Genomic DNA, 12776 nt, shown 5'->3' with positions numbered 1-12776 from the left:
TGACCAAACGAATAAAACAACTTTATTACAAACGATCTTTTTTAATATTGACCTTTCACAATAATTAATATTTATCACCAGCTTATTTTAAGAAAACATTAATTTGTTCGCCTGATAACTTACCGAAATTTTTTCAGAAAAGGTGTATACACTTCAACATAGAGTAGATGTAGACACTTTACGTCTTTTGACTTCTCCAGCAACTAAGCCAATAATGGTTTAACATCAACTTATCATTTTATTTGTTATATCAATACTTAAAGTTGTCATTAACATTTTCCGTGTTACCGTTTAGATTTTTCAGGTACTAAATCAGAAAGCGCCGAGTTTGCAACAGCTTTTAGGAGACGTAAAAAAACTGGAAAATCACAAATCTTCTGTCGGATGGGAATGTTAGATCCACAATAAAAATTCCATGTATTCCTGTATTATTAGAAAAACTAAGATGAATAGGTAACAAATTTTAGGATATTAGAGGAGTTTTTCCGACATCTAATGCTTTATGAACTTTCTTGTCAAAAACTATCAATGTAAAACTTTTTGAAAATAAAAGTTTAACGCTTTAACGGTACTGCCAATAGTTAATTAACAATTAACGTTAAAAAAGTTATCTTGAGAACAAAGAGGCGTAGGTGATTTCTTTTAATTGCCGTAAAAATAAGCTGTATTTAATGCAAAAATTGCGAATTCTCAAGCGGTTTTTGCCCGACCCTGAGACAATTTGTTTATAACCCTGTTTTGCACATCCTACTTTATTAGTTGTAAAGGGCACCTTAATTTCAACTTTTTGAAATTTTTCTTTTTCGATACGTTTCTTTGGATCAATCAGAACCTATATCTACGATATTAACTTCTAAAATTAACGTTTAGTAATTAAACAATTAGTTGTAAGAAAACAAACGACATTAATTAACAAATACCTGGGGCAACAATTTCACGGTGAATCGAATTGGCCTTTGGTACACGTTGAACATTGGATTGGCCGTCTTTCAAATAAATTTCAGCAATATTCATCGCCTTTTGCAATAATGCGCAACTGTAGAAAACTGACTTTTCCGCATTTGACCTTTATTTTATAGTTAACAAATTGGTAAAATATGACTATGGGTATCTTAAATTGTAGGTAATTTAATTGCCTACAACATAAAGGAAGTAATTTTCCGATAGGTCGTCCAGATTTTCATGGGCAGTAAAAATAGTAAAAAAACACGTATTTTTGCCAGTTATTAGCAATTTGACAACTTAGCATCACTTCTTTCGAGTTACTTTTTTGATATTATCATTCTTCATAACCTTCCCCGTCGTAAAGTGCAATAAAATGTCTACTAACAATTTTTTTAAAATTTTCAGGCTCTATGATTTTATTCGACTGAAGTATATGAAATTAAAGCCATCATAAATCCAGCAAAACTTAAAGAATTAAAGTTTTTACACCACACTTCTAATTTTATTTTTACAATTATGTAAGGTCCGCGATTTTTTTTACCAACCTCAAGACTATGTTCTCGGCTGCAGCGAGCTGGGTGAAAATTTTTCTACCAGGGCTAAAAAACGAACTTCGTTCTCTTTATCGAAATAACTTTTCTCTTGTATTTTCTATTAATTTAAAAAATAGATATTAAGTCATAATAAAGGTCATTATCATTTAAGTAGTGTAATTTATTTACTAATTGCACTTGGTCATGTTTATGAACATTAGTTTAAATATTATATATGTACAAAGAGATAGATATATTTCATAGGATTTAAAAGAATTATTTGCAGTAACCAGCCACCCATCCACGTTGCTTGTAACAGAATCCAGAACAGCAAACTCCTTGCCTTCCGTCGGGTTGGCAGCCATTTCTTCGGGCGATGCAGGCCAAAGCGCCTTGTTGAAGGACCACAAGAGCGAAAAGGATGAGGAAAATTAAACTGAAGAATTTCATCTTGATACCAAGTCGAAATATAGCAAAAGAAATCTGAAATATCAAATTTATATGTAAGAGTTGGATATCAGAGTTATCCTAAGCCATACATCTTTAAAAATTCAATTTTTATATTTGAAAACCTCATACACAATTGGATATAAATATATAATGTAAATAAAGCTGTATATGGTTTAGTATTCTCTTATTGTTATTTCAAAGTATAGACCATAACTATGTACAAACTGATAGACAGTTTTAATATATCTTTCTTATAAAATAGCAAACAATTTACTTAATTCTTGTTAAATATTCTTATAGAGCGAATTTATGTGAATTGCGCTCAATTTTTTTTCATTTGATTTTAAATGTACCAAATTAATACTTGTTCAAATTTGTGATAAAATTTTATATAAAGTAACATTTTAAATAGTAACATATTAATTATTTTTAAGCACAAATTTGTCGCGCTTTAGCAGTATAAATACTGGTAAGTAAATTTTATTTAAAAATGCAAATAATTATGTAAGTACTAAAATTGATTTTTTTCTCTAAATAATAAATGTATATTTTAAAAATTAAATACATGTTTACCTATTTATAATATCGAATATATGTTTATGTACTTATGTTTATTTACTTACAGAGAAATTTTATTCTCGATATATACGAAAACAAAATATATTTTTTAAGTTTAATTATACTTATGATTTTATTTGGGAAGAACGATAATGCCTTTTTTTAAATTGTAATCAACGCGACTTGAAAACAAACAAATAACAAAGGACTAAAAATAGTTTTAGATGATATAAATAAATATGTATGTTTATATTGCCTACAATATTTTTTAAAAATTGAACAGGTATGCAAACTATAAAATGAAATTACGTATTCTACTACTTTACCCCTATATCTAGCTTTTTTTCTAACTAAAATAAATATATGCTGAGAAACTTTAATAAATAACTCACCCTTGTAGCTGTTGTCTGACGAACACACAAATTTAATTGATATAAAATTTCAGTTCCCTTAGGTTTATATATCCTACTACCCCAAAAGTTTTAACATTAATTACATTGCCCCATAATCTCTAATCTAGAATTTCTCGAAATGCATTATTCTCTAATCTAAGGCAAATTTGAACCTTTCTGCAATATTCTTTCCTAATTAAGAAGGCTAGCCAAAGGATTATAAAAATTTGGCTAATACGTTCCATATCAAGTTCAGGTATAAATTACTTATATAAAATAACTCAATAGGTTCTTAGGTACTTGTTTACATTTATTAAAATGGAATAAAATGGTCTTCAATATGTTTATGGGACTTTAATAGTAATTTAACTACACCCGTAAAGGTAATTTGTAAATAATGCATTGTTTACTCCAATACTGTTTCCTCTGGAACAGAAATTATTATGTATTAAAACTAAATTTGTAGGTATTTTCTGAAGGTACATATTTATTTGTTTTCTTTTTTTTATTTTTGGGCCTATATCCTGCTACCTCAGTAAAGCCTTATTTTTATGAAAATAGTTGTACCTGGCCAAAAATGTCATACAGAAAAAAGCAGACAAATACAAAATGCACTGAAAAACAATTACTTTCTATTAAAGCAATCGGTTGTTTTGAATGCAGTCAGTTTACATTTATGCTAGTTACATTGGGATAAACCAGTTACATTCAATACAAGTCATTTGATTTGTTTGAATTAAAAAAACTTTGCAACAGGTTTGTCTATAATTAACAAATTAGATTTAATAGGCGGAATTAAAAGAATAAATTTTTAATATAAATTTATAGTCGTTTTTATTTAATAAATATTATTTTATATTGTCCTATCAAACGTTACAATTAAACTTAAAAGGAAAATTATTCCAAATATATAATTTCTTAAATGTGAACCAGCTGGTTATAAAAGTTAAATTTTTATATAGTTTAAAACTATTATCAGTTCAATAGTAAAAAATATTATTTAAAAATTAATTCAATCACGTGATCAAGTTGTGTTCTCCCCTAACAGTCGTGTCTTTGCCATCATGGCGACTATGTATGCAAGGTGCCTGTAGTGTATTGTGTAGTTCAATAGGTTAGTATGGACTATATCAATAGGTAGTGTTTCCTGTTGTTGTTAGATCATATTCATAATATGTATAACATGTGCATATAGTTACAGAGTGATGTGTTCCGTTTGCCCCTAATTAAAATGGATGCAGAAACTGTGGAAGTTAGGGCTAAACAAGTAATAATCGTCAAAAAGTTGGTTTTAGATAAGAACGTAGTGTTGCTGTTGTAGTTTCATAAATTTATAATAAAACCCAATTTAACAATCCGCCATTTATTTTTAATAACTCATTAAACTGTCAACACCTATGACAAGTAGTTTTTAACATGATGATTTATGTACATAATACGTAAACAATAAGTTCGGAAAATACAAAGTCTTAAAATTCATATTTAGCAAAAAAGAAATGTTCGAATAAAAGTATAGTACTCGTTGTGCTTTTCTATTAGTAGCTCTCAACACGATGTACCTTTTCAAATTTAATTATAAACCTATAGTTAGATAAGTTATCTAATTATCAGTTCAATAAAATTTGAGAAAGTAGTGAGACTAATCAAGAAAAAAAGACGTCCAATATTAGTGAAAGAAACAATTTTTTTTATATACCATTGATTTATTAATATTAAAATAACCTATTTTCACTGAAAAGCATTTAGTTCACATTAAGCTAAGATATATTTCTAATAATTTTATGTTATCTACATCTTAAAATGTGTGGATTAATAATAAAGAGGCGAAATGTGATATTACAGTAAAAATAAATTAACATTCAAATAAGATTAATTACAAAATTATTAGTTACTTTTCACACTATATATCCAAAACTAGGATTAGTTCATGGCAAACGATATTTATTTAGTCCAAATAAATCCTTTTCTCAGTGTACAAAGACACTTTGTGTATCGCAGTTTAAAAAGTTATTAACTGTTTTCGTCTTTTTCTAACTTTTTTGACATTTCGTTTTAGTTACATTGACCGTTTAAATTTGTTAGCTTTCGTCTGTCTCCATAGCTAGAGATGTCATATGATATTTATTCTATTACTTACTTTATCTTTTAGAAACTGTATCCAGTAATGATTGAAGTTCATAGAATAATTTGACACACATCTTTCACCATTCAACAAAATAATCGCGGTCGTTTTTAATTTTTCATTAATGGTATTATTTTCCTTTTCTAAAATTTTAGCTGAACCTTATTGAATATTACGACAGTTTTCTGTCTGTCTTTGACAATAAAAATCATAAAGTAGGTATATTTACGTATAGGTACTTATGTGTACATACTTTTAAAAAAAAATTTAGTAGTATTTTTTGTCATTATTCCAAAAACATATAAAATGAATACGGCTTGCAGATGAAAATTTAATTTTTTTTAACCATTAAAAATTTAATTGGCTGATCTAACTTGCAAAATAATTCGATATTGTACAAGTTCTGATATATTAGGTAGGTGTTCCCGCCAGCACTGACTTTAATAGGCTATTGTATATTAACATTAATTAAAAAGCTTTTCTTAAGAATAAATAAAGGAAACATTTTACTACCGCCTTCCTACATAGACATGACATTTTTCTGTGGGAAAATATTAATTTTTCGTCATTTAACATAACTAAAAGTTATGAGATGTTAAACAACAGTAAATTATTGTTATTATTACTTCCGTTTATCATTACTATTATCTCATTATTTAATTATATTTAATTATTTTCAAAGTGGCCGTATTTGTGTAATTGTATTTTTATTTATATTAATTATAGGGCATTCCATGCCAAATTATTGAGGTAGTGACCGATCTATTTTGAATTTTCCTGATATTTTGGTAGTATTTAGTACCCATTTAGAACAGCAAATTGTATTTGCTTCGTATTTATTTGACAAATTAGTAGTTTTTGAGATATTTTGCAATCCACTTGTTTTAATTTTGAAAAAATATTTCCTGATTCTTTAGAAATGGTGTCGCGATTTTCAGGTGTGACACATTTGCACAATTCAATGAATTTTTGCTATTAGTTTCTTATGATATTAAAAAATATCAAATACCTTAAGAATTATTTCAGCATATGTATTTTTTTTCTTCGGCACCCTCTGTTTGGAATTATGCTGATCGACAGCTTCAGTCGCGTTACGACCTTGAAGCTTTAATAAAAATTAGATAATTTCAAAGTTATTCATGGTTATATAATTGCTTAAAGGCAACTTGAATTCTCTGAAGATAATATATTTTTATGGTACTACTAATATTTCAGATTAAACAGTATATTCTAGGAAATATTAATTTTGTTCAATAACACAGAAACTATAAAAACTAATTAAATAGTACCACTATCTGTAGAATTATATATTCGTTACCAATAACTGTTTTTCTCTTCTCTTTTAAAGTTCAGGAGTTCATTGATACACGTTGATTTATTTCCATAACTACTAATAATTAAATACGAATATAATTATAACTATAGTAAAATTAATGAGGCCTCAAAAGTTGAAGGTTTATAGGAACTTTCTCACCTTCCGTTTCCGAGGGTGAGAAAAACAATAGCGACGGTTCCGTTTTGATTTTTGAATTAATTCATTGGGAAAGAATAAAGACCGACAGCATGGAAGAATGATGGATTTTGTACATTGGAAGTAGTCACGGGAGGATGGGGTAAAAAATAGCACCATCATCAACGCCCTCGAAAACCCCTATGAAACTTTACAGTGTCCTTTTTAAATTTTTTGTATATTTTCTTATTATGGGTGGGGTAGATTTAACAATTCACAAACAAATCCAATCCGACGATTTCTCGCAACCCCATGACTGAAAACCAGAAATTGGGGTTGTTTTTCCACGATAGAAGTAGTACATTAGGATTTCAGTCTAGAAAACCATCACCATCATTTTTCTCACCCTATTTCAAAAGATCCTACAATCTTTTAGATTTTTGCCGTGTTATGAAGAACTATAATTATATCCGTTGACATATTTAATTTTGTTTAAAATTCGATATTTTATGGATAAATATTTAGTTTTGAAATTTTGAAAATTTTGCTGAACTAGTCTAGTAAGAATGGAAAAATCTGTATTTGAGTATCTAGTAGAAGTAAAAATAACAAAAACACTTGGCCAATATTTGCTTCCTGTAATAACCCTATAATAATCTATCCTACAATATAACTAAAAACCGCAATAAGTACATTATAATAGGCGAGCGGTGCATCCCTAAAAAGACGTACAAAAAACGAGTGAACCGACCACGGAGGGGGGTCAGGATGAAACCTTTTCTAATCTCTATACTACATTGTTGCGAATAAAAAACCTTAATGGCATTTTTCTGTATCGATGGTCAGTAATTTGTTACAAACAAAAAAGTTACAAAATTACGAAAACTTAAAAAATCGATATGAAAACATTGGTTGTGTATTATGGGCAAAAATAAGCACTTTTTAATCCTTGTAATTTTTTCGAAAAAAGCGTTGTTTTCGAGCTACGAGCGATATACGGTCGAAAAATAACTAAAAGTCGCCATTTTCAATTTATGTTTTCTCGGATTGTACTGGAGCTTTTTTAATTTTTCTTGTTCGAGATTACTCACCGAAAGTTATATTTTCATGTTATTTATTTCCCCCGTATCTAATTCCTGGAATGTAGCAAAATACAATCCTAAGAAGTGCTGCTAATAATTCTGATTCATGGTGAATGTCCCATGGATATAAAATAAATTCAAAATATCTTCATTAGAATAATTATTTTACATTTTTCTTGTGTGCAAATACTTGATACATGTAGAATACTCGTACAGAATGACAATACCAATATTTGTCTTTCAAGGCACATATCAGAAAACCGCAAATATCTGATAAAATCGAATCTCTAACCCCTACACTGCCTGTATCGGTGAATAGAGAATTTGATTTTCTATAATTTGGTGCAATAAATACAGGGTATTCCATTTAAATTTAAAAAATTTTGTCAGTTCTAGGTTTTTAAAATGAAACCTAAAAAATGGTTCACTTATGTTCTTTGTGTGTTCCCAAAAGCAAGTGAAAGAGTCCAAAACGAAGAATGATATAACGAATTTTCGAAACGCTTGCATCTATCAAATTTTTTATAAAATTTCGATTATCTCGAAAACCGTTAGACTTAGGTACAGAGAAGCCTTAATATTTTTGGCTTATCTTTAATTTATCTTATCGATAACTCATTAACACATAGGGTATTCTATTTAAAATAACGATTTTGACAGTTACTTCCGGCATAACCTACGCTGACGGAATTATTTTCATTGAAGATAGCGTATCTGATAACCCCCGGAAACAAAATTTCAGAGTCTTACTATATTTGACATAGTTATAGGAATATGTTAGGCAAAGACTCCTATATTAGCTAATATCGATATCTTATACAGGGCATTTTTCTATAATACGATCATTTTAAGAAAGTTCAAACTTGATTTTCTAAAATTTTTCAAATGGAACACCCTATATTTTATTGTTCTATTTTATTCACATATTACTCCACTTCAACTTTTATTAAGTATGTGCTACACCTAAAGTTGTTAGTTTTTAAGATATAGCAACATTTCGGGAACAACCTAATTTTTATTATTTTCGGTCGCATGAAATGGCTTTGGAAAAAACTGTCACATTGTGTCAACTTGTCAGTTCATAATTTATCATTCCATTTTGAATTAATTTTATTATTTATTATTTATTTGTGGTATTCTATAAAACAATAAAAATTAAGTTTTTTCAGAAATGTTGCTATATCTTAAAAACTAACAATTTTAGTTATAGAACATGCTTAATAAAAGTTGAAGTGGACCGATATGCGAATAAAACAGAACAATAAAATACAGGGTGTTCCATTTGCAAATCAAGTTTAAACTTTCTAAAAATATCGTATTATAAAAAATGTCCTCTATAAAATATCGATATTAGCTAATATAGGAGCCTTTGTCTAATATTTGCCTATAACTCTGTCTAATTATTTTGTCCCAAGTGTTAGTAGCTGAAAGTTAATGCAACTTCTTCGAGGTCATGTTTTTTCCAAAATTCGAAGAATTTTCTACATAACTTGGCAAACCCACACTAAAATGATAAACTGTTTATATTGCCATATATAAAACTTTCTCGGAAATCCATGTGTTTAAAAATATACCGGGTGTTCCATTTAAAAAATGTAATATTTGGCGTGTCCTGTTTGTATTCATCGCCCTGTGTGTTTCAAATTAATTTTGTCCTTTAGATTTTTTGATTCTGTACAACTTTTATATAAACTTTTTTTCTGTATTACGAATAACAAGAGAGTTATTTTACTTTCTCATACTAATGGCCCACCCTGTATATTAATCGATTTTAATATTTTTTGATTGGTAGAAAAATATTTTTTTGTATCCAAACCGCTCATTTAATCAAAATTTTACAAGAGACCCAAAAGCTTCCAAATGGTATCGCCTATTAAATAAAAAATACTTGTCATTATTGATGGAAAGAGGAAAATTTATGAATGGTATGATCACCGTACATCAATTTGTAGGAGTTATAGTTTAAAAAAAAAACCTGTATAACACCAAAATCGAATAATACGTATTCGAGTTATTTACAAAATTTAAAAAATTTTTACGAACTTTGAGGCCATCTAGCGACCAGTCAAAGCGATTTCGGATATAGGTGAATAGCCTAAATCTGCCTATTTTGAGTCCAAGAATCTGTGGTCTTTCGTTGTACACGTTATTCTGGGACACCCTGTATATGTATTTTCTGACATATATCTGTTGAAGTTTGAAGTAAACTGAAAAAAACTTGGCAGTCCAAGTTTATTTAATTAGAAATAAATATGTATTACTAAGTTGAGGACCCCGCAATTTCGAAGCAACTGAGTATTCTATGAATTCGATTCGATTTTCATTACACAAATAGGTAAAAAGGCCTCTTCCGTTATATCGAAACAGTTTTTTAAAACTGACTTATTAAGATTTCTTTAGGGCTATTTGATAAAATAAAAATATTCGCAGCAATGATTTTTTTCTTTCGATATAATGCATTCATTGTACTCAGAATTGTATTTCTTGCAAAAAGATTTAACTAATTGTTTCTATAGATCGAATTGTGTGATAATTTTATTTTGATATAAAACATCGAGCAATTTAAAAGTGCTCGTCCTTTGCAACTGCAATTGGTAATGAAAAAAATTATCGAATTTATAAGATACTAAGTTGGCGAGCTGACTCCCCCGTATGTTTACCACTGCTCTCCGAAAAAATGTGATATTTTTCCTAATTTTTACATTCTCATAAAACTTTTTGCTGAAAACGATTTATTATATCACCATGTTAAGAAAACCTGGACCACACTGTATTATATTTACATACTTCATGTTTATTTCATGTCGCCTCGATTTCTTCGCGAAGTGGAAAAACCTCGTTAAGCAGAATCGTCGAGGCAAATATAAATATTGTGTAATGGTAGCAATTAATATCCATATAAATAAAAAATAAATTATCGAATCGCACGTTTAGTGGTTAGGTCACTATTTTCTCGAGATAACGATTATTGTTTTTGTATATAAACTCAGGTTGAATGTCAATAAGTATTGTTGTTGTTGGTGAACTGACTAGCAAAGACTGGTAAGTCGTAAATGTGTATTTAATTTTTGTAGACTATAAAATAAAATAATTTATCATCATCAAAATTATTCAAAAAACTTTTTATTATTCAATTAATTCACAGTTATAAAAAGTAACAATTAACAATAAAACAAGAAACAAACATAATGAAAATGTTTTCCATTTACTCTGGACGGTATTTAAGTTCCTTAAAATTATTAGCTAGCACATTTTTTGTGTACAATTAGATAGTACTGAAATAAATTTTACTAAGGGCACCAAAATCTTAACCTCCAAAAAGTTGTGACAAAATATTTATATTCTACAATATATCAAATGCCTTTGCATGAAAAGTTATTCAAATCAGGTTGATTTAGACTCTCCCAAAACAGATGCCTACATTTATTACAATAGTTTTGTTAATTTTAGAGACTTTAGCACTGTAGGTAGTTTATGGTACGTTATTCTGAAATACCCTGTTTATTGCTTCTTTTGAAGAGATTGTGTTAATAATGTTAATCTCTATATTATTTTTACAGATTTGTTACTCATTACTTGTTAAGATGAAATTCTTCAGCGTGTTCTTCATGGTCATCCTCGCTCTCTTGGGGCTCCAAGGAGCATTCGCTTGCATAGCCAACCGCAATGGTTGCCAACCTGACGGTAGTCAAGGAAACTGTTGTTCAGGATTCTGCCACAAGGAACCTGGATGGGTTGCAGGATATTGCAAATAAAACATGACGATAAATCTATTTACATAATTATTTACAAATATATGTGTTTGTTTTACGTTTGTATTTTTTGTTAGTTCCTTGAAAATTGCGATATACGAAGTTATTGTTTGATTATGGTATCATTATGTCGAACGAAAAGATGCATTGAAAAAATATTGACTTGAGAATATCATCATCAGTTTAATTTAAGACCATATTTTCAAAGCAAACTTTTATTTTGTGGCGGTAGAAAAGTAAACCAATTTATAGTTGCACGCAATATATTCTATTTATTCCTGAATTCTAACAGGGTATAGTAATTTAATATTTTTATTCACAGAGTAACATTATATTTTGTTAATTTTATCATATTAAAAGTTTAAAGGCAAAATTCTATACGTCTGTCATAACGTGACAATAATTAACGCTATTTATCTGTTTATATGATTCTGATGAAGAATGGTCTACAGTTAATACTATGGTAGTGTAGAAATGGCAGCTATAGAAGAATTTCATAGGAGAGAAAATATTCGATGTATCGAGTAAATCTCTTTTTTTACAAATTCATATAAAAAGCATATAAGAGAATAGGTTTAACCATAGCATTGTACAAGAGTATAATAACATAATATTCTACCTTCCTTATCTTTTTGTATCTAAATAGAATGTTAGTGAACAAAGTTCTAGGAAATCGCAATAGCAAATGTGATACTTTTTTTTAGAAATATTCGTAATAATGTAATTGTTCAGAAAAATAGTAAATTGTTTAGTAGTAGTAAGATCAACACTGATTTCTATTGAAAAAAATATTAATTCTTTTAAGCACAGTTATTTATAAACATATTTAGGTTGAGAGTGACATTGGACAAAAAATGAAGTTTTCGTACTCATTGCGTACTTGCATTAACAATTATTATCGCCATCATATTTTAATATACTATATAGGGTTCCTCACGTAATTCTACCCGCCTTAGCTTATTCAGCGTTCTATCGAAGAAAAAATAGTAAATACTTGACAATAAACTGTTTTTTTTAGTAGAGCACATGTATACTTGTTTTGACAATTTGCATAATATTTTGGTTTATTTATTGACCCTGCCCAATCGACATACTCAAAGACAACATTGGTGTGAAACTAGGGGGTATGTGTGTTCTACTGTTAAATTTCTTCAGGAAGTCTTAAAATGTTTTAAATAATGAAAATATAGGTATTATAGAAGATATTGGATATAAGTGCGCCATTATTCTATGGCTAGAAATTGGCCTCAATGATTTGGGATCGAGGGGGATTATCCCTCTTTATCCTGCCTCATCTCGTGTAGGCCTGGACAGCCTTCGTAGGTGGGCCCCATCCGTCGTCTACCCCGACCGCAAATGCGGCCGGTGTAGGCGCTTTGTGGGACCTCCTTTTGTCCTGGCTGGGCCCCGCCGGCTAGGGCCCTTTCTTCTGGCGCTCTTCTTGCTTCGCCGGCTCGTCTGTGTAAACCCCGGGGGTAGTGTCATGTTTATG

General features: G+C 29.3%; 2 long non-coding RNA genes across 2 annotated transcripts in view; one reads left to right on the top strand and one right to left on the bottom strand.

Moving 5' to 3' along the window:
- Positions 1-1892: 1892 nt before the first annotated feature.
- LOC111691732 overlaps positions 1893-12776 on the bottom strand; it is a 25664-nt gene continuing 14780 nt past the window's right edge. Inside the window, exon 3 of the long non-coding RNA XR_002763036.1 lies at positions 1893-1961. This is a non-coding gene — a long non-coding RNA (uncharacterized LOC111691732). The remainder of the gene's footprint in view (positions 1962-12776) is intronic.
- On the top strand, positions 10466-11342 carry LOC108912372. Its single transcript, XR_001964544.1, has 2 exons — positions 10466-10574; positions 11093-11342. It is a non-coding gene; the product is annotated as an uncharacterized LOC108912372 (long non-coding RNA).

This window comes from Anoplophora glabripennis, unplaced genomic scaffold (genome assembly GCF_000390285.2).
Source record: "Anoplophora glabripennis isolate ALB-LARVAE unplaced genomic scaffold, Agla_2.0 scaffold454, whole genome shotgun sequence".
Classification (NCBI taxonomy): domain Eukaryota; kingdom Metazoa; phylum Arthropoda; class Insecta; order Coleoptera; family Cerambycidae; genus Anoplophora; species Anoplophora glabripennis.
This window is presented reverse-complemented; position numbering and strand designations above follow the sequence as displayed.